The sequence below is a fragment of the Molossus molossus genome, unplaced genomic scaffold (genome assembly GCF_014108415.1).
Source record: "Molossus molossus isolate mMolMol1 unplaced genomic scaffold, mMolMol1.p scaffold_m16_p_21, whole genome shotgun sequence".
NCBI lineage: Eukaryota > Metazoa > Chordata > Mammalia > Chiroptera > Molossidae > Molossus > Molossus molossus.
Genome location: NW_023425357.1, coordinates 30,347,073 through 30,373,925, shown reverse-complemented (window position 1 = coordinate 30,373,925; position 26,853 = coordinate 30,347,073). Strand labels below are relative to the sequence as shown.

At 40.3% G+C, this 26,853-nt stretch overlaps 1 non-coding gene across 1 annotated transcript; it reads left to right on the top strand.

The window, feature by feature from the left end:
• The first annotated feature begins 6,326 nt into the window (after positions 1-6,326).
• Positions 6,327-6,483, top strand: LOC118639687. Its single transcript, XR_004961259.1, has one exon. It is a non-coding gene; the product is annotated as a U1 spliceosomal RNA (small nuclear RNA).
• Positions 6,484-26,853: the final 20,370 nt, after the last annotated feature.

Here is a 26,853-nt window from a genome sequence, read left to right as displayed (position 1 = left end):
ATCTGAAGATAAACAGAAAAATATCCTTAGGTGAGAATTAAAGAGGAAAAAAAAGCGCTGGAGAGTTAAAAAGAGTGATAAAGAGTTGAACAGAAAGACTCAACGAAAGCTTATTCTCCCCATAAGAAAGTAAACCTTGAGTTATACTGTTGTTTTCCTAAGGCAGCAGTTGTCACTTTTACCTTATCAGTATTAACTGCTTGTCTGCATAACCAGCAATCCTGGCTACTGTCCCAGCTTTGGAAGGTTTTTCCTTGTTTCACGCATGCTTGGTCATTAATTTCTCCTTCTAAGAGCTGGCCAGGCTACAGTCAAGCAGAACATTCACCTTCTGTAGAGTTTGGGACTCTTGTTCCTGCCTCAATCTGTATTTTTTGGGCTGGAGGAAGAATCTACAATAATGCTATTTATTTTGTTTATTTAGTGTGTTTGTTTATTTATTTGCTTAACACTATACGCATTTATTTTACAATTCTGGAGGTCAGAAGTCCAAAATGGGTCTTTTGGGCTAAAATCAGTGTTTGGGGGCTAAAATCAATGCTTATTCTGCAGTCTCTAAGGAAGAATCTGTTTTCTTACCTTGTCCAGCTTCTAGAGGCCTCCAGCATTTCTTAGCCTGTGGTCCCTTCCTCCGTCTTCAAAGCATCTCAATCCAACACCTGATTCCACCTTCGTGTCTCCTCTGCGTCTGACCCTCCTGCTTTCCTCATATAAGGACTCTTGTGATTAATCCAGGATAATCTCCCCATCTCAAGATCTTTACTTTGATAACATCTGTAAAATCTCTTTTACCATGTGCTATAGACTGAATGTTTGCATCTCCCCAAAATTCATAGGTTGAAATCTAATGCCCAATGTGATGGAATTTGGAAATGGGGCCTTTGAGAGGTGATGCTAACGGGCCCTCATGAATTAGAAGCTCCTGTAACAGAGCTCCCTCGCTCCTTCCACACTGAGGACACAACAAGAAGCCAGCTGACTATAAACACAACAAGAAGCCAAAGCAAGTTGTCTGAATCTGCCAGCACCTTGATCTGGGACTTCCCAGCCTCCAGAACTGTGAAAAATAAATTTCTGTTGTTCATAGACCACCTAGTCTATGGAATTTTGTTGTAGCAGCCAGAACAGACTAAGACACCTTGTAAGATAATATATTCACAAGTTCCTGGAATTAAGATGTACACAACTTTGCCCTGGCCCGTTTGGCTCAGCGGTTAGAGCGTTGGCCTGCGGTCCGGAGAGACCCGGGTTCGGTTCCCGCTAAGGGCACGTACCTTGGTTGCAGTTTGTCCCCGGCCCTGGTTGGGTCGTGTGGGTGGCAACCACTTGATGTGTCGCTTTCACGTCGATGTTTCTCTCTCTCTCTCTCCCACTCACTCTATCTGAACAAAATATCGAAAAATGTCCTCAGGTGAGGATAAAAAAAAGATGTACACAACTTTGGGGGACCACTCTTCAGCCTACCACAGTGAGATTTTATACTGTAAGCTGCCTACAATAACCCTTTTACAAATAAATAAAAAATGAAATGTTACTTCCGGTCTTGATTGTATTAGCCCACCTCTTGTTGCCCAACTTGGCCAGCCCTGGGAACCTCTGAAAGTTTGCAAAACCCCTGTAGGATTGAGATGCATAACTATCACTTGAAAAGGTTAGACTGGATGCTATGGCCTCTCTGCTCTACGAGCTGAGGAAGGCATTGCTGGCTTACTCCTTTGGGATATTTCCAACTACACTCCCAAGATCACACAGACTGTTCCTAATGACAAAGTCTTAAAAGATCATCAGTGTCTGGGGCGGGGCGGGGGGGGGGGGAGCTATTATAATAAAAAGTCATCTTTTTATAGTCACCCCTATGAAAATAATAATGCCTCAAGCTAGAATGTCATAATTTAAATTCCGGTTTGCATTCTGTTTCTAAAGAAGTATATAGAATTTTAAGCTACCATATATATAGAATTAGGCAAATACACCAATTGTTTACATTTAGCAGTTTGCAGAATAGATTATTTCAAATGTAATGGAAACTGCAAATGTTTCTATAAGACAAAAACAGATCAACAATAGAAATGGGCTAACTGAGCTGAGAGGCTGCAGTCATCTGTATCTTTAGATTGGAAATAGGTTGCTTAATAGTAAAGAAAATAATGCAGGTTATTTTAAGCAATACCTTTACTTGAAAACCCCAAGGCCCATTTCAACAAGCCAGTGGATGTTAGTATTTTGTACACTGAGTGAACAAGGACTGGGAAGATACTTTTGTGTTCAGGATATGAGGTGTCACAATCAACTTGTTGCGCCACAATATTTATGTAAATAAGCTCTTTTTCCCCCAGTGATCTCTCACCTATAGCTGTGAAGAAATGGAAGCGTAGAAGGCAGGAAGTTGGAATACAGAGGACATCCACCTGAGACAACTAAGATGTACACCAAACAACAGCAAGGTCACGTATTGCCTACTTCTGACCTAGTAGTAGGTGGAAAAGGAGTCCTGAATGAGAGTCCTGGCTTTTCAACTGAAAACTTGTCATGAGAGACACTTGCTTCATTTCACATTGGTTAGTTCTTTATCTGAAAAACATCAATAAGAACGAGAAACTTTGAGGCTGAGTGACACATGAAAGCATTAAGAAGTACAGATTTCTAGTTACAAAACAGTCACAGGGATGGAAAGTACATAGGGAATATAGTCAGTGATATTGTGATCATTATATATGGGCCAGTACTAGAACTATTGGGGGTATTACTTCATAAATTATATTAAATGTCTAGCCACTTTGCTGTATACCAGAAACTAACATAAAATAATATTGAATGCCAACTGTAATTTTTTTTTTTTCATCCTCACCCGAGGACATTTTTCCATTTTTTGTACAGATAGAATGGGAGGGAAAGAGAGGAAGGGAGAGAGAGTGAGAAACATCGACGTGAAGGGACACATCGAGTGGCTGCCACCCACACGACCAACCAGGGCCGGGGACAAACTGCAACCGAAGTACGTGCCCTTAGCGGGAACCGAACCCGGGTCTCTCCAGACCGCAGGCCGACGCTCTAACTGCTGAGCCAAACTGGCCAGGGCCCAACTGTAATTTTTTTCTTTTCTTTTTTTTTTTTTTTTTTTATCCTCAACCGAGGACATTTTTCCATTTTTTTGTACAGATAGAGTGGGAGGGAGAGAGAGGAAGGGAGAGAGAGAGAAACATCGACGTGAAGGGACACATCGAGTGGCTGCCACCCACACGACCAACCAGGGCCGGGGACAAACTGCAACCGAAGTACGTGCCCTTAGCGGGAACCGAACCTGGGTCTCTTCGGACCGCAGGCTGACGCTCTAACCGCTGAGCCAAACTGGCCAGGGCCCAACTGTAATTTTTTTAAAAAAGGAATGAGAAATGACCAGGGAACACTGCTCACATTTTATTTAGAGTTCTAAGTTTGATTTGTTAACAAACACTCTGGAATGGAAGTGGATACAGAAACAAAATCATAGAGAGTGCTGAATTCAATGAGCTCTTAACAGCCAGCCACCAGATTGGCTCAACCCATCTTCCTAAATCAGAAAGTAAAACTAGGTAAAGATGAAATCTGAAAGATGACCAAAATGTATGATGCCCTGGGTCAAGAAATGTATAATGAACTCCAGTTGAAAGATCTGGAGTTGACAGCCAGACACTGAGAAAGGTGGACCCCAGCGCCCATGTTCGGGCTGCCCTTCTTGGCTGGTCACCTTGAATCACTTTTTGGTGTGGTAATAGACTTAAGATGCTTCCTCGTCTCTCCTTAAATGAATAAATGAGTTTTCAGTCCTAAAAAGGCACAAATAATAAACATATAGATGATGACGAAATAAAGTTTTAATATAAACTGTGCCAACCCTGATGTGAAAAGGTGTATAATCATTGTACTTCTTTTTATAGACTTTATTCAATTTTCAGTGGTTTGAATGAAACATGTCAGACAATCTGATTTACTAGAGAATTTAACATATAATTTTAATTATAATCCTTAAGAAGATTAAACTAAGTGTACAGTCAACATTTAAATTCAGAAGAGTCTGATTTTGTAAATGTAGGTGTTTGATTTTTTAACATATAGAAATGCTTTAAGATGTGTATCTTACTAAATGTATATTTTGAGTTATTGGATTTATAAAGTATCTAAATCCCTAGCAAGATTTTATTGTTAGATTTGTAAGGATCTCTCTTAGGTGCTTGCAATATTCAGACTCTAGGAAACAGCTTAACTTTCCTACATAAGCCGTACAGGAGAGTAAGTTCTTTATAGAAGAATACCAGCTAATGAATGCAGAAAGAATGATAGACTTAAATACCATCATACTGCAAACCCTAATAAAGTAATGATTCTGGGCAATGATTTTTACCTGCCAAAATCATCAGGTGAAAAGCTGGGGGGTTATAGTAACAATGGATACATGCAGCTGACATAACCTGAGCCCACAGGTCCTTCTTCACATCACAAAAAGACAAACAACCAGACATTAAGTGTCTCCTGATGGATGTACACAACACTATATTGAATGTATTCTTGTCCAAAACCAAATCTGAATGTGATCAAGTTTCTAGATCATGGTTGCCAAATTTAGCAAATAAAAATACAAGATGACCAAACATTGCACGAAACATATTTACTCTTTAAAAAAGTTGTTCATTATTTAGTTGAAATTCAAATTTAACTGGGACTCCTGTGTTTTACCTGGAAATCCTATTCTAGATCTAACTACCATTTCACAGAAAATACATAGAAATGTAATCAGCAAAATCTAGAATGGAAAAACTCTACAGGTCAAGTGTTCATCAAAAAAATAAATTGTAAAGAAACAATAGTTTATTTGCTGAGTGGACAAAAAAAACAAGTTGTTCTTCGACAGATAAATTGCAAGAATGAAAAAGGGAAAACACCTACATAGATCCTTTGGATTAAGAGACTCAAGAGGCACAGCAATAAATTTAAGGTGTAGATTTTGGATCCCCATCCCTAGGATACCAAAATCAATAGATACTCAAGTCCCTTATATAAAAGAACACAGTATTTGCATATACTCTATTGCACATCCTCTCATATGCCTTACATCATCTCTAGATTTCTTATACCTAGTACAATGTAAGTGCTATGTAAATAGTTGTTACACTGTATTATTGGGAATGACAAAAATAAAAGTCTGTACATGTTCAGTACAGACCCAATGCCTAACTACATAGTATACATCAGCAACAATGTAACACTTTCTGAATATTTTTGACCTATGGTTGGTTAATTCTGTGGCTGCTGAACCCATAAGTATGGAGGCCTGAATGTACTAATTGAATAATTTTAAATTATTGTTTAAAGTAATATGTATTGTGGTTGTGCTTGACAAAAAAAAATTATCTTTTATTTTAAAATTGTATTATTTGTTTATATATTTTTATTTGGAAATGTATTTTTGTCTATTTCCTTCATTATTTATATATAGATATGGATTTAGATAGAAGTAGCTTATAGATAACTTGATGCCATGGATCAACTAAGAACATGACCTTAACCAAGAAGTTTCACCTCCTGGTTCTCTGGAGAAGCTTGGATACTGAGAGGTGACACTCTTCCCACATTCAGCCTGTTCAAAGGGATAGGAGTTGGCTGAATGTGGAGCAAGAACAGACAGACTACCGTGGCCAGTTTGGCTCAGCAGTTAGAGCGTTGGCCTGCGGTCTAGAGAGACCCGGGTTCGGATCCCGCTAAGGGCAAGTACCTTGGTTGCAGTTTGTCCCCGGCCCTGGTTGGGTCGTGCGGGCGACAACCACTCAATGTGTCCCTTTCACGTCGATGTTTCTGTCTCTCTCTCTCCCTCCCACTCTATCTGAACAAAAAATGGAAAAATGTCCTCGGGTGAGGATAAAGAAAAAAAAAAAAAAAAAGAACAGACCGACTACTATGCTGTTCTTCTGTTCAACAGCCTCATCACAAAGGATAGGTTCACCCTATCCTTTGGGACAGGGTTTGTACTTGTCAGAATAGAAACTATGTGCAGCTTATTGTGTTCCTCACTAGAATGTAACCCACAGGGCAGGTTTCTCTGTCAATCTACTGCTATAACCTCAGCAGCTGGACCAGTGGTAGGAGTTCAGTAAATACTTGTTGAATAACTTTAGATGAGTGTTTGCACCAGTCCGGTAGGTTTTCTCCTTATAGGTGGTACTCTGTCTCCAAGGTGGCTGTGGAGACCATCACCGTGGACTTGACAACTGTTTTTATTGTGGGAAAAGCTGGCAGTCTATTCTTCACAAGCAGTGTTGTTCCAGCTTAAGGCAAAACACAGGGCCCCTGGAACAGGCAGGGGACATGCCATGATGAGGAAGGTGGTTTTCCCGGGGTGAGGCTGACCCATTGCACTCCAGATGCGCTGACCTCTGTGATTTCCCCAAATGTGGGAAACTCAACTGCATAATTTCTGGTAGTGGGGGACTGCATTTATGCTGTACCCTCCGTTGTGAATGTTGGACTCAAAACTGAAATATGGCCCAGCAGGTGTGGCTCAGTGGTTGAGCGCCGACCCATGCACCCAGAGGTCATGGGTTCAATTCTTGGTCAGGGCACATGTCCAGGTTGTGGGCCAAATCCCCAGTGGGAGGCATGCAGGAGGAAGCCAATCAGTGTTCTCTCTCATCGATGTTTCTATCTCTCTCTCTCTCTCTAAAATCAATAAAGAAAAAAAAAATTTTAAAGCTGAAACATGTGTGCTTGATGGTGCTTATAACTCCTGATGGGTCATACTTTGTACATCTCTTTTTTAAGAACTTTTATCTTTTGAAGATACATACTGAGGTGTCATAGATGAAATGATATGATGTCTGAGATTTGCTTCAAAACAATCTCGTGGCAAGGTGGGACAGGAAAAGAGAGGAAATGAGATTAGCAGGTGTTGACAATTACTGAAGCTGGGTGAGAAGTACGTGAGGGTTAATTATACTATCCTATCTTTGTATACTGAAAGTTTTAAAGTTTTTTTTTCTTTATTTTTTTATCTTCAGATAGAGGGGGAGGGAGAGAGGGAGGAAGAGAGAGAGAGAAACATCGACGTGAAAGAGACACATTGACTGGCTGCCACCTACACGACCCCAATTGGGGCCGGGGACAAACTGCAACCAAGGTACATGTCCTTAGCTAGAACCAAACCCAGGACTCTCTGGTCCTCAGGCCGATGATCCAACCGCTGAGCCAAACTGGCCAGGGCTTAAAAAGTTTTTAAGTCTGGTCAGAGTTGCTCAGTTGGTTGAGCCTCATCCTGTGCACTGAAAGGTTACTGGTTCTATTCCTAGTCAGGGCAGATGCCTGGGTTTCAGGTTCTATCCCTGGCTGGGGCACGTACAGAAGGCAAAGCAATTGATGTTTCCATCTCACATCAGTGCTTCTCTTTCTCGCTTCCTCTCTCTAAGCATGTGCTCGGGTGAGAACTGAATTTTTTTTTAAATAAAGTTTTTAAAAGGCGGTGTTTAAGAAAAACTAATGCTTACATGTATAATTTAAATAGAATATTAAGAGCCAATGAACTATAAATTTGTATGCCTGATAATAATTGAAAGGAATGATAAATTTAAATTATAGTTTAGTGAAAATAAATATATTTTCTTCAATCTGTTTACAGACCCTCTGGAACCCTGAGGGTCTCAGATTAGGAACTTAGATTTGAAACTCAAAAAACAAAACAAAAAACAGGTGTTGGAAGTCCCCAGGAATGGAATAAAAATGTACATGGGTAGGGCCAACTTAAAGATGGGGGACTAAGTAGAAGAAATATTATGGAAACAGAAAAATTGATGCCCCATATTCTTGAAGTTCAACATGGCTAGAAAAATACACTAGAAGTCAGAAGCCTCAAGATGCAATTTGCACTTAGTGAGATAATGTGAAAATAGTAAGAGCACACTACTGGTGCACCACCACACTGGGTTAATGAACAATGTAGCAAATATTTACACATCATTCCCCACAATATTTAACTTCTAATACCATAACTTATGTATGATACCACAATGATGGATACATTACTACCCATTTGTCCAAACCCATAGAATGTGCACCGACAGTGAACCCTGAGGTAAACTATGGGCTTTGGGGGAGCATGGGGATATAACAAGAGGATGTAACCCTGGTAAATATATATGCACCAAATATGGGAGCACCAAAATATATTTAAAAACTTTTAGAGGACTTCAAGGGAGAGATCAATAGCAATACAATCATAGTGGGCAACTTTAACACCCCACTGGATAGATCTTCCAGACTAAAACTTAACAAGAACATAGAGTCCTTAAATGACTACACAGATCAGTTGGACTTAATTGATATTTACAGAACATATCACCCCAAAGCTGCAGAATATATATTCTTTTCAAGTGCACACGGGACATTCTCAAAGATAGACCACATGTTAGGACACAAAGTAAGTCTCTACAAATTCAAAAAGATTAAAATCATATCAAGCATATTCTCGGATCACAATGGCATGAAACTAGAATTCGATTACAACAAAAACATTCAAACACATGGAGGCTAAATAACATGTTATTAAACAAAGAATGGGTTATTAACGAGATCAAGGACAAAATTAAAAACTTCCTGGAAACCACTGAAAACAAACACACAACAACACAAAATCTATGGGACACAGAGAAAGCAGTCCTGAGGGGGAAGTTCATAGCACTACAGGCCTACCTCAAGAAACAAGAAAAATTCCTAATTGACTCTCTAACCCTACAACTTAAAGAACTAGAAAGAAAACAAAAAGAAAAACCCAGAGCAAGTAGAAGGAAAGAAATAGTAAAGATCAGAGCAGAAATGAACAACATAGAAACTAAAAAAAAAAACAGTTCAAAAGATCGATGAAACAAAAAGCTGGTTTTTTGAAAAGATAAACAACATCTATGGACCTTTAGCCAGACTCACCAAGAAACAGAAAGAGAGGACCCAAATAAACAAAATCAGAAATGAAAGAGAAGTTAACAACTGACACCACGGAAACACAAAGAATCATCAAAACATACTATGAACAATTATACAGCAACAAATTGGACAATCTAGGTGCAATAGACACATTTCTAGAAACACACAGTTTCCCAAAACTGAACCAGGAAGAGATAGAAAACTTGAACAGATCAATAAAACAAAGAAAATTGAACATGTAATTAAGAAACTCCCAGCAAACAGAAGCCCAGGCCCTAATGACTTCATGGGGGAGTTTTACTGAACATTCGAAGAAGATCTAATACCCATTCTCCTCAAACTATTCAAAAAAATCCAAAAAGACAGAAGACTTCCAAACTCATGTTATGAGGCCAGTATAACCCTACTTCCAAAACCAGATAAAGACACTACAAAGAAAGAAAACTACAGGCCAATAATCCTGATGAACACAGATGCCAAAATCCTTAACAAAATATTAGCAAATCAGATCCAGCAATTCATCAAAAAAATTATTCCCTATGACAAAGTGGGATTCATCTCAGGGATGCAAAGCTGGTACAATATTTGCAAATCAATAAATGTGATACACCACATAAACAAAATGAAAGATAAAAACCATATGATCATATCAATAGATACTGAAAAACCATTCGACAAAATCCAGCATCCATTTCTGATAAAAACGCTCAGCAATCTGGGAATAGAGGGATCATATCTCAACATAACAAAGGCCATATATGAAAAACCTACAGCCAACATCATACTCAATAGGCAAAAACTAAAAGCATTTCTCTTAAGAACAGGAACAAGACAGGGATGTCCAGTTTCACCACTCTTATTTAACATAGTACTGGAAGTCTTAGCCACAGCAATTAGGCATGAAGAAAAAATAAAAGGGATCCAAATAGGAAAAGAGGAAGTGAAACTGTCATTATTTGCAGATGACATGATATTGTACATAGAAAACTCTAAAGACTCCATAAAAAATCTACTAGACTTAATAAGTGAATCTGGCAAAGTAGCAGGATACAAAATTAACGTCAAGAAATCGATGGCATTCATATACACCAACAATGAACTCACAGAAAAAGAAACTAAAAAAAAAAAAAAAATCCCATTTACCATCATGGCAAAAAAATTAAGATACCTAGAAATAAACTTAACCGAAGAAGTAAAGGATCTCTTCACAGAAAACTATAGGTCATTGAAAAAAGAAATAGAGGAAGATAGATAGATAGATGTGTGTGTGTGTGTGTGTGTGTGTGTGTGTGTGTGTGTATAGCATATACCATGTTCATGGATTGGAAGAATTAACATCATTAAAATGTCCATACTACCCAAAGCTATCTATAGATTCAATGCAATCCCCATCAAAATACCAACGATACACTTCAGAGAACTAGAACAAATAGTCCAAAAGTTTATATGGAACCTAAAAAGGCCTTGAATAGCCACAGCAATCTGAAAAAGAAGAACAAAGTAGGAGGGATCACAAACCCAGATATCAGGTTATACTACAAAGCAATAGTAATCAAAACAGCCTGGTACTGGCATGAGAACAGGCACATAGATCCATAGAACAGAACAGAGAACCCAGAAATGGACCCAATTAATTAATATAATTAAAGGTGACAAGAGCATACAGTGGAATAAAGACAGCCTCTTCAATAAATGGTGTTGGGAAAATTGAATAGCTAGATGAAAAAAAAAAAAAAAATGAAGCCAGACCACCAACTTACACCACAAGAATAAATTCAAAGTGGATAAAACACTTAAATGTGACTCGTGAATCCATAAAAATCCTAGAAGAAAATGCAGGCAACAAAATTTCAGACATCATACGCAGCAGAATTTTTACTGATACAACACCTAAGGCAAGAGAAACAAAGGAAAAAATGAACACATGGGACCACATCAAACTAAAAAGCTTCTGCACAGCAAAAGAAACAACCATCAAAATGGAAAGGGAACCCACTATATGGGAAGCATAATTGGCAATGATACATCAGATAAGGGGTTAATTTCCAAAATATATAGAGTACTCACACAACTCCACAAAAGGAAGACAAAGAACCCAATTAAAAATGGGCAGAGGACCTAAACAGACACCTCTCGCTCTGCCCGATTTGGCTCAGCAATTAGAGCATCAGCCTGTGGACCAGAGAGTCCCAAGTTCAGTTCCCGCTAAGGGCACGTACCTCAGTTACAGTTTGTCCCCGCCCCAGTTGGGGTCATGTAAGTAGCAACCAGTAGGTGTGTTTCTCTCACATCGAAGTTTCTCTCTGTCTCTTCCCCCCTCTCTCTCCCTCCCACTCTGTCTGAAGATGAATACAAAAATGTCCTCGGGTGAGGATAAAATAAAAAGAGAGAGACACCTCTCCAAAAAGGACATACAAATGGCCAAGAGACATATGAAAAAATGCTCAGTGTCACTAATCATCAGAGAGATGCAAATTAAAACAACAATGAAGTATCACTTCACACCTGTCAGAATGGCTGCCATCAACAAATCATTAAACAACAAATGTTGGTGAGGGTGTGGAGAAAAGGGGACCCTAGTACACTGCTGCTGGGAATGCAGACTGGTGCAGCCACTATGGAAAACAGTATAGTGTTACCTCAAAAAATTAAAAATTGAACTTCCATTTGACCCAGTGATCCCACTTCTAGGAATATACCCTAAGAAGCCTGAAACACCAACCAGAAGGAATATATGTACCCCTATGTTCATAGCAGCACTATTTACAACAGCTAAGATCTGGAAACAACCCAAGTGTCCATCAGTAGACTAGTGGATAAAAAAGCAGTGGTACATATACACAATGGAGTACTATGCAGCTGTAAGAAAAAAAGATCTCTTATCCTTTGAGGTGACATGAAAGGACCTGGAAAGTATTATCCTAAGCGAAACAAGCCAAGCAGAGAAAGACAACTATCACATGATCTCACTTATTTGTGGAATATAATGAACTAAACAAACTGATGAACAAAATAGACCCAGAGTCACAGAAGTAGGATACAGTCTGACAATCCTCAGAAGAGGGGGTTTGGGGGAGGGAAGAGATAAACCACAGAATTTATATGCATGTATGCATAACTGATGGACATAGACAACAAAGCTGGGGACGGGATGGGGAGGATGAGGAGGAGGGTATCAATGGGAGAAAAAGGAGAAACATCTGTAACAAAAATTAATTAATTAAAAAAATAAAAATAGACTTCCGGTCAAGATGGTGGTGTAGGTAAACGTGGTATCGCATCCTCCCACAACCACATCAAAGTTACAACTAAACTACAGAACAACCATCATTCAAAACCGCCTGAAATCAAGCTGAATGGAAGTTCCACAACTACGGAATTAAAGCAGCAGCCACATCCAGACTGGTAGGAGGGGCGGAAGCGGCTGCGGTGCCTCCACGGGCTGGTCCCACACCCACATGTGGTGGATAGAAATCAGGAGGATACCTCGGCTGGGAAGGTCCTCCCTGAGGACTGAGGGGTCCCCGTCCCACACCAGGTGCCCCGCTCAGGGTTCCAGTGCCAGGAAGAGAAGTCCCCATAACTTCTGGCTGGAAAAACCAGCGGGAACTGAGGCTCAGGGAAGCTGAGGTGGCTGGAGCCCCAGGCAGCTCCCTAAAGGGCCCGCACACGGACTTATCGGACTCTCTCCCTCTAAGCTTGGAGGGGAGGCAGCTCAAGGGGCACCAGAGACATACAGGGAAGAACTGAGCTGTTTGGCACTGGAGCGAGGGCTGGAGAGGGGGCTTCCTCGGGGACAAACGTGCTGTCTGAGACCTTTGTTCCTTTGGTGAGCCCTTCCCGGGGGCGGCAGACAGAAGCCATATCTGGGACTCCAGCAACCTGGCTCACACTGGTAGCCCCGCCCTGCTGACTCCCTGAGGCCCTGCCCTACTCAACTTTCAGGCCCACCCAAGCTGTTGCCACTTGCTTAACCATAGGATTCGCCTGTCTTGGATCCTGCTTCAGGTTTTTCCTAAATTCTTTCAAACAAGCAGCATCTGGTCTCGGCTAGCCCCATACCTTCGTTAAGTAATACACTGAAACAAACACAGGGAGGCAGCCAAAATAAGGAGACAAAGAAACAGGTCCCAAATGAAAGAATAGAACAAAACCCTAGGAAAAGAACTAAGCGAAATGGAGATAAGCAACCTAACAGATGCTGAGTTCAAAATACTGCTTATAAGGATGCTCAATGAACTTAGTGAGAACCTCAGTGAACTTAGTGAGGGCCTCAAGAGCATAAAAAAGGACCAGTTAGAAATCATGGATACACAGTTAGAATTAAAGGAGGCATTAACTGAAATAAAGAATAATTTACACAGCTTCAATAATAGAGTACGTAAATCCAAGGAGCAAACCATCGATTTGGAATATAAGGAAGCCAAAAACAACCAATCAGAACAGCAAAAAGAAAAAAGAATCCAAAAAAATGAGGATAATGTAAGGAGCTCTGGGACTTCAAGCGTGCCAACATTCGCATCTTGGGGGTGCCAGAAGGAGAAGAGCGAGAACAAGAAATCGAAAACCTGTTTGAAACAATAATGGCAGAAAACTTTCCTAACTTGGTGAAGGAAACAGACATACAAGTCCAGGAAGCACAGAGAGTCCCAAACAAGATGAACCCCAAGAGGCCCACACCAAGACACATCATCATCAAAATGCAAACGGTTCAAGACAAAGAGAGAATCTTAAAAGCAGCAAGAGAAAGGCAGCTAGTTACCTACAAGGGAGTTCCCATTAGGCTGTCAGTTGATTTCTCAAAAGAAACTTTGCAGGCCAGAAGGGAGTGGCAAGAAATATTCAGAGTGATGAAAAGCAAGAACCTACAACCAAGATTACTCTATCCTGCAAAGCTGTCATTTAGAATCGATGGACATATAAAAACATTCCCAGACAAGAAAAAGTTAGAGGAGTTCATCACCACCAAACCGTTATTATATGAAATGATGAAGGGTCTTTTTGAAGAAAAAGATAAAATATATGAACAAACAAAATGGCAATGAATACATATCTATCAACAATGAAATCTACAAACAAAATGAACAGGTAGAACAGAAACATTCTCATAGATACAGAGAACATTTTGTTGGTTGCCAGTTGGGAAGGGAGTTGGGGGAATGGGTGAAAAAGGTGAAGGGATTAAGAAGTACAAATTCATTGCTAGACTGACAAACCTCAAAGGGAAAGGGGTTGGGGGTGGGGTGGGAAGAAATAAATCAAAGAACTTATATGCATAACCAATGGACACAGACAATAGTGTGGAAAAAGGTGGGAGGGGGCAGGAGTGGGGAGGAGGGGGTCAATGGGGAAAAAATGTGGAACATCTGTAATACATTTTACATCCAACAATAAAGATTTAAAAAATTAAAATAAAATAAAATAAAATAAAAATAAAAGTAAAATACCAGGGAAATCTAAATTGCAATTGCTTAAAAAAAAAAAAAGAACTGTACTTTCCACTAACTTCACTGTACACCTAAAACTAAAAATAAAGTCATTTTTTTAAAGTGCAGTTTCCTTTGATCATCACTGCCAGTCTTGTTCTTCGTGGTGCTCTAAGGTAACCATAGCTATTGGTTCTATGTGTGTCCTTCCAAAATGTTCTCTATATATTTATAGATATATACATGTACCATTGAAAATGCATAGCATCATGTTGTATGTTTCTATCTGCTTGTCTGGAGTTCCTTTTCTGCTGTTGTTTGACTGTTAAATGTTTGACTGTTAAATGATCCTGGTTAACTGTTAAGTGGTTATTAAGTTACTGATTGATAACACTTTGCTCTGTGGCCCTTTTATACCTCATTTGCAAAAACAGAAAACGAAAACAAAAAACTGACTTTTGAAGATACGAAAATCTACCACGCCTGGCTAGTGTGGCTCAGTGGTTGAGCATTGGCCCGTGTACCAAGAGGTCACCAGTTTGATTTCAGGTCAGGGCACATGCCCAGGTTGTGGGCCTGATCCACAATGTGGGGCGTGCAGGAGGCGGCCAGTCGATGTTCTCTCTCAATGATGTTTCTATCTTTCTCTTCCTCTCCCTTCCTTTCTCTTAAATCAATAAAGAAAAGAAGAGTTACCAATAGGCTAAAGATTTGGTTGTGCAGATAAAACCTGTTACTTTGAAAGTGGCATCAGTCTGACAAATGTGTCATAATTGTGGGTGACACAGAGCAAAGCAGGGCCTGATGGCCAAAGGCTGGTGCACCCTCAGCTTGGTCTTGCTGTTCTCCTGCTGAACATAGACAATTTCCCAGAACATCAACATCTGACAGAGCCAATCTGAGACCAAGATGGAACAAGAAGGAAACAAGACCACTTGGAGGAAAAAAAAACACACACACATTTGGGAATCATGTCTGAACACAGATGAAACCTGAACACCATCCGGACCACAAAACACCAACCATCCCCCTCTTCCAGCCAAGAGGAGTAGGTGCTGCTTCTTTACCAATTATAGCTGTAGCCTCACTCTGGTCTCCCCTTCCCATACTTCAGTTTTATTAATGTACCAATCATAGAATTATCCTTGCTTCCGACAGAAACATAACATCCAACCCAGAGCAAATCTCCAGTTCCATGAACCCACATTAAAATCACTTAACACGTACGCAAATCCTGCAATCATGTCTGTGTAGCACCCTCTCACTGAGACACCCGGGTTCCACTGTGAGCTTCTTCCTCTCTGCAAGGAGCCAGAAGCCCAATTGGTTTTCGTAAAAACTTCTAAAGCAATGGATCCAACCCTGGCTGGTTTGGCTCAGCGATTAGAGCCTCAGCCTGTAGACAGGAATCCAGGTTTGAGTCCTGGTCAAAGGCCCGTACCTGGGTTCCAGGTTTGATCCCTGATTGTGCAGGAGGCAACCAATGGATGTCGATGTTTCTCTCTCTCCTTCCCACTCTGTTTTAAAAATTCAATGGAAAAATATCCTCAGGTGAGGATTAACAAAAAAATGAAAAATAAAAGCAACCCTGCCCTCAAATACTCATAGGTCAACCTTTATTAATTAACGATTTCTTCGCACAGTGGATTTAGTGATTGCCTTCCCAACAGCCATTTCCCATTTCTCATTCTTTCAGGTAATGGCCCCTGACTCAGCCTACCGGTTCAACTCCTTGGCTTCCAGGGATCCCACAAACACAGATCCACTCTATGGGGCTAGGGTAGACCTGCTCTCACCGGGCGCCCAGGAACTTCCTGCAGGGCCCTGTGAGCTGGCTGCCAGTACTTTCCCCACAGTACTTTCCCACCTGGCAGGCCCAAGTCCGCAGTACACCCCTTCCGAAGCCCCCAGCAGCCGCTTGGTACAGGAGGGGCAGATGGGCTGGAGTTGGAAATTGGATTATTATTTCATGGTTAAAAATGTATATGTGCACAGTTTTTTGTTTATTTTATAAAATTGAAATACTAACATAAATATAAGTTCTTTATCATATTGTTTTTACTTAATATATTATCATTTTTTTGCTCCAAATTATTCCAATTTCTTGACATTCAAATTGTTTGAAATGGTCTTCAGCTCATCTGTTTGAAGTAAAATCTCTTTCTTCTTTTACTTTTTCTAATTGTCTCTTGTAACTACTTTGGAAGAAGAGTCAAGTATTTTTGGTGGCATTATTATTCCAAGGACTACATAATAGATACATAATGCCAACACGTTAGGGAAGGACTTTTTTTTTTTTCTTTATTGATTTTTAGGGAGAGAGGAAGGGAGAAGGAGAGATAGAAACATCAATGACAGAAAACATCTGATTGGCTACCTCCTGCATACCCTCCACTGGGGATTGGGCCCACAACCTGGGCATATGCCCTGACCAGGAATCGAACCGGTAACCTCCTGGTGCATGGGTCAATGCTCAATCACTGAGCCACACCGGCCAAATGGGAAGGACTTTTAAAATATGATTTTAATTGTCACTACCTATTAGCTAAGCTATTAACCTTAAAGAAATGACAGGTTGATTATCAGACCAAATTGCTTTTGCATCTGAAATGTAAAACACATCCGTAAATTTACCTAGTAATAAATCTGTTCAATAAAACTCTAAAAGTAAAAGCACATATTCTTTCAGAATGTGCTTTTTTGCCCCATAGAAACATTTTGCCCTGGGTACAGCAATCCTGTTGAAAACACAATTGAGGAAATAAGGTGGTTTGCACCCAGCTGCCTCCAATACACAAAATTCTTCTCAGTCAAGCACTAAGCAGCCAGGAAAACTTCTCTTTCATATTTAAAAAAAGTTGCTTTATTTATTTTTAGCAAGGATATCTTACAATATTTAACCAGGTTTTTCTTTTACATTGAAAAGTCAAAGCAACATATTAAAAACTCAAACTACAAAATATTAAAATTAAAAAATAAAATTATTTTTCTTCCCAAACCCCTCCAGGCCTAGTCTCCAGAAAACATTCCCATTAATCAGCAGTTCTCAACCTGTGGGTCGCGACCCCTTTGGGGGTCGAATGACCCTTTCACAGGGGTCGCCTAAGATGATCAGAAAACACATATTTCCAATGGTCTTAGGAACCGAGACACTGCTCCTCTATCTGTCTCCAAGTGGGTCCACCCACATGCAGATATGCCCACATACAAGTACCCAGTGTGATGACATCATTGTACCAACCCCATCACATACACCCTGTACAAATACAGGTATATGTGACAGGGTTGGCGCCCTAATGTACTTATGCAGACCAGTCACACATGTGTAGAAAGCAGCTCCTGTGTTGAAAGCAGCAGTATTGGAGGTAAAATGACACTTCATGAACTATAATTACTGGGTAAATGTAAAATCATGTACTGTAAAATCAACTACTGAAAAAAATATATATCTGTACCATGGGAACTTAATCTGGATGCTGATCAGTCTTTTTATATTCAGCTGTGGTTAATATGAATACTGCCCCCTTGTGATAGTAACAGGTATGTAAAAAACAACAACACAGAGAATGGTAAATCATAGGAAACTTTAATGAACTGTATTGACTAAACTATGCCATGTATCATCTTTTGTATTATTAAAGCTATTGTTATATATTATTTTATTAGCAAACCATCCCATGAATATTGATTGTGTAGAGAAGAACATTAAGAAAAGAAAATATAGTGAGGATTTTTTACAGTATGGTTTTACCTCAATAATTACAGCAGGAATTGAGAAACCGCAATGTGTTATTTGTTGTGAAGTTCTATCAGCCAAATCTATAAAGCCGAACAAACTGAAATACCATTTTGATAGCAAGCATCCAAATTTTGCTGGTAAGGATACCAACTATTTTATTTTTATTTTTTAATTTCTTTTTTTTATTTATTAATTTATTTATTTTTGTTACAGATGTTTCTCCTTTTCCCCCACTGATTCCCCCCTCCACCCCTCCCCATCCTGTTTCCAGCTTTGTTGTCCATGTTCATTGTTCATGCATACATGCATATAAGTTCTGTGGTTTATCTCCCCACCATCACCCCCTCTTCTGGGGATTGTCAGTCTGTACCCCACTTCTCTGGGACTACCCCATTCCTCAGACTGTTATGTTCATTATATTCCACAAAAAAGTGAGATCATATGATACTTGCCTTTCTCTGTTTGGCTTGTTTCACTTAGAATAATACTTTCCAGGTCCCTCCATGTCATCTCAAAGGATAAGAGATCTTTATTTTTTTCTTACAGTTGCATAGTACTCCATTGTGTATATGTACCACTGCTTTTTTATCCATTCGTCTACTGATGGACATTTGGGCTGTTTCCAGATCTCAGCTATTGTAAATAGTGCTGCTACGAGCATGGGGGGTACATATATTCTTTCTGATTAGTGTTTCAGGCTTCTTAGGGTATATTCCTAGAAGTGGAATCACTGGGTCAAATGGAAGTTCAATTTTTAAGTTTTTGAAGTAACACCATATTGTTTTCCATAGTGGCTGCACCAGTCTGCATTCCCAGCAGCAGTGTACTAGAGTCCCCTTTCTCCACACCCTCGCCAACACTTGTTGTTTGATGATTTGTTGATGGTGGCCATTCTGACAGGTGTGAAGTGATACCTCATTATTTTAATTTGCATCTCTCTGATGATTAGTGATGTTGAGCATTTCTTCATATATATCTCTTAGCCATTTTATGTCCTGTTTGGAGAGGTGTCTATTTAGTTCCTCTGCCTATTTTTTAATTGGGTTCTTTGTTTTCCTTTTGTTGAGTTGTATGAGCACTCTCTATATATTGGAAATTAACCCCTTATCTGATATATCATTGGCAATTATGCTCTCCCATACAGTGGGTTGCTTTTCCATTTTGATGATTGTATCTTTCGCTGTGCAGAAGCTTTTGAGTTTGATGTAGTCCCATGTGTTCATTTTCTCCTTTGTTTCTGTTGCCTTAGGTGATTTATCAGTGAAAATTCTGCTGCATATGATGTCTGAAATGTTGTTGCCTACATTTTCTTCTAGGATTTTTATGGATTCATGAGTCACATTTAAGTCTTTTATCCATTTTGAGGTTATTCTTGTGTATGGTGTAAGTTGATGGTCTAGTTTCATTTTTTTGCATGTAGCTGTCTAATTTTCTCAACATCATTTATTAAAGGGGTGTCTTTATTCCACTGTATGCTCTTGCCACCTTTGTAAAATATTAATTGAGCATATTGCCTTGGGTACATTTCTGGGTTCTCTGTTCTGTTTCACTGGTCCATCTGCCTGTTCTTGTGCCAGTACCAGGTTGTTTTGATTACAGTGGCTTTGTCATATAACCTGAAGTCTGGTAATGTGATCTCTCCAACTTTGTTCTTCTTTTCAAGATTGCTGTGGCTGTTTAACGTCTTTTTTGGTTTCATATGAAGTTTTGAAGTATTTGCTCTAGCTCTGTGAAGTATGTCATTGGTATTTTGATGGGAATTGCATTGAATCTATAGATTGCTTTGTGTAATATGGACATTTTAATGATACTAATTTTTCCAATCCATGAACAAGGTATGTGCTTTCACTTTTTTATATCTTCCTCTATTTCAATGACCTGTAGTTTTCTGCGAATAGGTCTTGTATTTCTTTGGTTAAGTTTATTCCTAGATATCTTAATTTTTTGCCACGATGATAAATGAGATTGTCTTTTTTAGTTTCTCTTTCTGTGACTTCATCATTGGTGTGTAAGAATGCCATCGATTTCTTGATGTTAATTTTGTATCCTGCTACTTTGCCAAATTTATTTATTACGTCTAGTAAACTTTTGATGGAGTCTTTGAGGTTTTCTACATATAATATCATGTCATCTGTGAATAATGACAGTTTCACTTTCTCCTTTCCCATTTGAATCCCTTTTATTTTTTCTTCCTATCTGATTGCTGTGGCTAAGACTTCCAGTACTATGTTAAATAAGAGTGGCAAAAGTGGGCGTCTTTGTCTTGTTCCTGTCCTTAAGGGAAATACTTTCCATTTTTGCCCATTGAGTATGATGTTGGCTGTAGGTCTTTCATATATGGCCTTTATTATGTCGAGATATGATCCCTCTATTCCCAGCTGAGCGTTTTTTTACCAGAAATGGGTACTGGATTTTGTCAAATGTTTTTTCAGCATCTATTAATATGATCATATGATTTTTATCTTTCATCTTGTTTATGTGGTGTATCACATTTATTAATTTGCAATAATTGTACCAGCCTTGCATCCCTGGGATGAATCCCACTTGGTCATAGTGAATAATTTCTTTGATGTATTGCTGGATTTGATTTGCTAGTATTTTGTTTAGGATTTTGGCATCTATGTTGATCAGGGATATTGGTCTGTAGTTTTCTTTCTTGTAGTGTCTTTTCCTGGTTTTGTTTTTTTACAAAAGAGAGAGAGAGAAACATCGACGTGAAAGGGACACTTCGAGTGGTTGCCATCTGCACGACCTATTCAGGGCCGGGGACAAACTGCAACCGAGGTATAGGCCCTTATCAGAAACTGAACCCAGGTCTCTCTGGACCGCAGGCCGATGCTCTTACCGCTGAGCCAAACTGGCCAGGGCTTTTTCTGGTTTGGGAATTAGAATTATGCTGGCCTTATAAAACGAGTTTGGAAGTCTTCCTTCTTCTTGAATTTTTTGAAATAGTTCCAGGCGAATGGGTATTAGTTCTTTTTTGAATGTTCAGTAAAATTACCCTGTGAAGCTGTCCCGGCCTGGGCTTTTGTTTGCTGGGAGAGTCTTGATTACATCTTCAATTTCTTTTGTTGTTATTGGTCTGTTCAAGTTTTCAATCTCTTCTTGGTTCAGTTTTGGGAGACTATGTGTTTCTAGAAATTTGTCCATTTTGCTTAGATTGTCAAATTTGTTGCTGTATAATTGTTCATAATATCTGTTAACAATCCTTTGTATTTCTGTGGTGTCAGTTATTATTTCTCCTCTTTTATTTCTGATTTTGTGTATTTGGTTCTCTCTCTTTGTTTCTTGGTGAGTCTAGCTAAGGGTCCATCAATCTTGTTTATCTTTTCAAAGAACCAGCTCTTTGTTTCATTGATCCTTTGAATTGTTTTTTGTTTTGTTTTGTTTTTTTTTTTTTTGGTCTCCATGTCATTTATTTCTGCTCTGATCTTTACTATTTCCTTCCTTCTGCTTGCTCTAAGGTTTTCTTTCTGTTTGCTTTCTAGTTCTTTAAGTTGTGAGGTTAGATAGTCTGTTAGAAATTTTTTTTTAATTTAATTAATTTATTTATTTTTGTTACAGATGTTTCTCCTTTTCCCCCCACTAATTTCCACCTTCCCCTCCCTCCAGTACCTGTCCTCAGCTTTATTGTCCATGTCCATTGGTCATGCATACATGCATATAAGTTCTGTGGTTTATCTCTTCCCCACCACCCCCTCTTCTGGGGATTGTCAGTCTGTACTTCACTTCCACATCTCGAGGACTACCCCATTCCTCAGACTGTTATGTTCATTATATTCCACAAATAAGTGAGATCATATGATACTTGTCTTTCTCTGTTTGGCTTGTTTCACTTAGAATAATACTTTTCAGGTCCCTCCATGTCGTCTCAAAGGATAAGAGATCTTTCTTTCTTACAGCTGCATAGTACTCCATTGTGTATATGTAGCACTGCTTTTTTATCCATTCGTCTACTGATGGACATTTAGGCTGTTTCCAGATCTTAGTTATTGTAAATAGTGCTGCTACAAACATGGGGGTACATATATTCTTTCTGATTGGTGTTTCAGGCTTCCTAGGGTATGTTCCTAGTTTTTCTTGTTTCTTGAAGTAGGCCTATGGTGCTATGAACTTCCCTCTCAGGACTGCTTTCGCTGCATCCCATAGATTTTGTGTTGTTGTGTGTTCATTTTCATTGGTTTCCAGGAAGTTTTTAATTTCTTCCTTGATCTCCATGGTAACCCATTCATTCTTCAATAGCATGCTATTTAGCCTCCATGTTTACAAATGTCTTTGCATGTTCATGTTGCAATTGATTTCTAGTTGCATGCCATTGTGATCTGAGAAGATGCTTGATATGATTTCAATCTTCTTAAACTTGTAGAGACTTAGTTTGTGCCCTAAGATGTGGTCTATCTTTGAGAATGTCCCATGTGCACTTGAGAAGAATGTGAATTCTGCAGTTTTGGGGTGTAATTCTCTGTAGATATCTATTAAATCTATTTGATCTAGCGCTTCATTTAGAGTCTGTGTTTCCTTGCTAATTTTTTGTCTAGAAGATCTATCCAGTGATGTCAGCAGGGTATTGAAGTCCCCTGCTATGATTGTATTGCTGTTTATTTCTCTTTTGAAGTCCTCCAGAAGATTTTTAATATATGTTGGTGCTCCCAAATTGGGTGTATATGTGTTTACCGAGGTTATATCTTCCTGTTGGATAAATCCTTTCAATATCATGTAGTGGCCTTCTTTGTCTCTAGTTATGGCCTTCATTTTGAAATCTACTTTATCAGATATGAGTATGGCTACACCAGCTTTGTTTTGCTTTTCGTTTGCTTGAAATATTTTTTTCCATCCCTTCACTTTCAACCTATGTGAGTCTTTTGTTGTGAGGTGGGTTTCTTGTAAACAACATATATGTGAGTCATGCTTTCTTATTCAGTCAGCTACTCTGTGTCTCTTTATCAGAGCATTCAAACCATTCACATTTAAGGTGATAATTAATATGTACTTATTTATTGCCATTTTTGTTTAGTGTGGTTCTATTTTTCTTTCTATTTTTTCTACAAATTATAGCAATCCTTTTAACATATCTTGCAGTGCTGGTTTGGTCTTAACATATTATCTTAGCCTGTTTTTGTCTGGAAATCTCTTTATTTGACTTTCTATTTTGAATGATAGCCTTGCTGGATAGAGTAGTCTTGGATTCAGATCCTTATTTTTCATGACCTTGATTACTTCATGCCACTCCCTTCTGGCCTGTAGTGTTTCTGTTGAGCAGTCAGCTGAGAGCTTATGGGGGTTCCTTTGTAGGTAACCTGTTGCTTATCTCTTGCTGACTTTAGGATTCTCTCTTTGTCTTTAATTTTTGGCATTTTAATTACTATGTGTCTTGGTGTGGGCCTGTTTGGCTTCTTCTTACTTGGGTCTCTCTGTGCTTCTTGAACTTGAATGCCTTCTTCCTTCACCAAGTTAGGAAAGTTTTCTGTCACTATTTCTTTAAATATATTCTCTAACCCTTGCCCATTTTCTTACTCTTCAGGGACTCCTATGATGTGAATGTTATTATGTTTCCAGTTGACCCACAGTTCTCTTAAGCTGTCTTCCTGTTTTTTAATGGTTTTTTCCTTTTGTTTTTCTGATTGGTTGATTTTTTCTACCCTGTCTTCTAATTCACTGATCTGATTCTCAGCTTCCTCTACTCTGCTGGTTAGTCCTTCCAATGTGTTCTTTATTTCTGCTGTCATTCTTCATTTCCACTTGACTGGTTTTCAGTGTTTCTATATCTTTACTCATGGTGCTAATGTCCTTACTCATGCTGTTGAGCTTCCTCAAGATCATGACATGGCTCTGAACTCTACATCTGATCATTTGCTTAGCTGCATTTCATTGATCTCATCTTCGATAGAGTTCCTTTGTTCTTTCATTTGGGATTTGTTTCTTTGTTTCACTATTTTGGCTATCTCAGTGGGTTTTGGAGCCTGTCAAATTTTTCCTGTGGGTGTTGGTGTTCTGCTGTTTGTGGCTCCCTTTACTGAGTTTGGATAAGCCTGGGTTGGCCCACGTTAAACACCACTGTCACCCTGGCCGGTTTGGCTCAGCGGTTAGAGCGTCGGCCTGCGGTCCGGAGAGACCCGGGTTCGATTCTCGCTAAGGGCACGTACTTCGGTTGCAGTTTGTCCGCGGCCCTGGTTGGTCGTGCGGGTGGCAGCCACTTGATGTGTCCCTTCACGTCGATGTTTCTCTCTCTCTCTCCCTCCCACTCTATCTGTACAAAAAATGGAGAAATATCCTCGGGTGAGGATAAAAAAAAAAAAATTATTTAAAAACACCACTGTCAAGTCTTACTTTCCTGGGTAGATTTTCAAGTCCAGGAAACGTTCTGTTATCCTCTAGCTTTTTTCTGGTAGGTAGTAGTCTCAGTTACTCATGGCCTTGGAATGTAGCCCTGGTATTCTTCATAAGAGAATTTCCAGTGGGTGGGATTGATGCTGGTTATTAATGAGTTTCAATTTTCATTTCTTTGCCTCACCTGGGAAAGACTGAATCTCTGAAGGGTGGGGGCTGCTGCTTTTCCCCACAGCTCTAGGAAGGAGCATACTGGCCACCATCCTTTGTGGCCGCAACTCAGCAAAAACTCTGAGTGCCCTCCAAATCTCGGGTGTCCCCACAGAGTTCTAGCCCAGACTGCCCTCCCTCTGCCGGAGTACCAAATGAGTGGCTATGGCTATTTTATCATTCTGTTCTGGCTCTCTGCACTGTGGAGTGGGCATGGTCTTTTTCCCCAAGGGCACTGCTCACAGCTAAGACTGCTGCTGTCTGTGGGCTCCCAGCCTGCCACCCTCTGGCACCTCGGCAGATCCTTCCAGTGTCCCTGGTTATATGGTTCTGTCCTGCTGCTCTTCTGTTGCTTTTTTCTGAGGATTTTTCTTTATTTTAGTTGTAATTCCCAACTGGTCCTGGGAGATCGTCTGTGCAGCTTGTATTCACTCCGCCTCCATTTTCACATCCTCTGTGCCTATCTTGTGTGCAGCTGGGTTTCACAGGCCTTCCTGGTGCCCCAGCACCCTGCAGGTCCTGTGGGTAACTGGATCACACAGTCCCTTTGGGGACCCAGCTCTATGTTTATGTTATGGGCTGCTGGGTTGCACAGGACTCTCTAGTGCTTCAGCACCCCACTGGCCCCATGGGTAACTAGATCATGCAGTCCCTAATGGGTTGCACAGGCCTGTCTGGTGCTTCAGCACCTCGCAGGTCCTGCGGGTAACTGGATGGCACAGTCCCTGCTGGGTCACAGAGGCCTCTCTGGTGTTTCAGCACCCCTCAGGTCCTGTGAATAACTGTATGGCACAGTCCCTTCTGGGTTGCACAGGCCTCTCTGGTGCTGCAGCTCCCCACAGGTCCCACGGGTAACTGGATCACATAGTCCCTGCTGGGTCGCACAGGCCTCTGGTGCCCCCGCACCCTGCAGTTCCCTCAGGCAAGCAGCTGGATCGCACCAGTCTCTCTTGGGCTCTGGCTTCCCACTGCTCTTGTGAGCTACTGGACTGCACAGGCCTCTGTGGAGCCCTAGGTCCTGCCACTGGCGGCTGGGGAGAGCTGCTGCCCTATGGGGCTCAACTCCTGTTCAGCTTTTGCTGTAGATTTTGGGGATGGGTCTCAGCTGCTGGTCTGTGCTTCTGTTGCCTGTGGATGGATGTCTGCTCCCCAGCCTCTGTTGCTGGGGGTATATCTCAACTCTGATCGGGCTGCTACTATGGGGCGTGTTGCTGGGCTCCAGGCTGTCTTCGGCTTCCATGATCTGCACCTTGGGAGCTCCACTACTGTGCACTGGTCTGTGTTGACACAGAGTGTCCACTGGTCCAATGATGCCAGGTGCCCTGGTGGGCTCAGGTTGCTGAGCCCTGGCTGCTCCCACTGCCTCCTCCCAGGGAAGACCTGGGATCTTCCAAAATGGTGGGACCTCCCCGCGTTGCAGGGAGAAGTGCCCTGAAGGGCCACTTACCATGGTCACTGGATGCTCCATCCATAGCACAGAAACCTTCTGCTCCGCGTCTCTGCACTGCTGGGGTTTGGTCGTCCACCTTTGAGTTCACTCACACTCTCTCACACACTCGCCCACTCTGTCACACACTCACCCTCTTTCTGGTTCTGCCTGCCACCCAAGGATACCAACAATTTTAAAAGCAAAGCTAATGGACTCAAGAAAGTCAGACTTGACACTGGTGGCAAGTACCACAAACAAAACATAGCAGTTGTTGAAGCTTCATATTTGGTGGCATTCAGAATCACCAGAGCTATGAAACCTCACACCATTGCTAATGGCTAAAGACACTGAGTTATGATCAGAGATGAATTTGTTATGAAACTGAGTGCAATTTTCCTATCTAATGACACTGTCTGCAGAAGAATAGATAACATGTCTGCTGGTATTCTTGATAAGGTAATCCAGGAAATTAAATCTGCTCCACTTCCAATATTTAGCATCCAACTTGATGAATCTACAGATGTTACAAACTGTTCACAGTTACTGGTTTATGTGAGGTATACTAATGACAGCAACTTTAAAGATGAATTTCTTTTTTGCAAACCTCTTGAAACGACAAATACTGTACATGATGTATTTGACACAGTTGGTTCATTTCTGAAAGAGCATAAGATCTCTTGGGAAAAGGTTTGTGATGTTTGCACAGATGGTGCTCCAGCTATGCTAGGATGTCGATCTGGATTTCAACATTTGGTACTAAATGAGTCACCAAAAGTCATCGG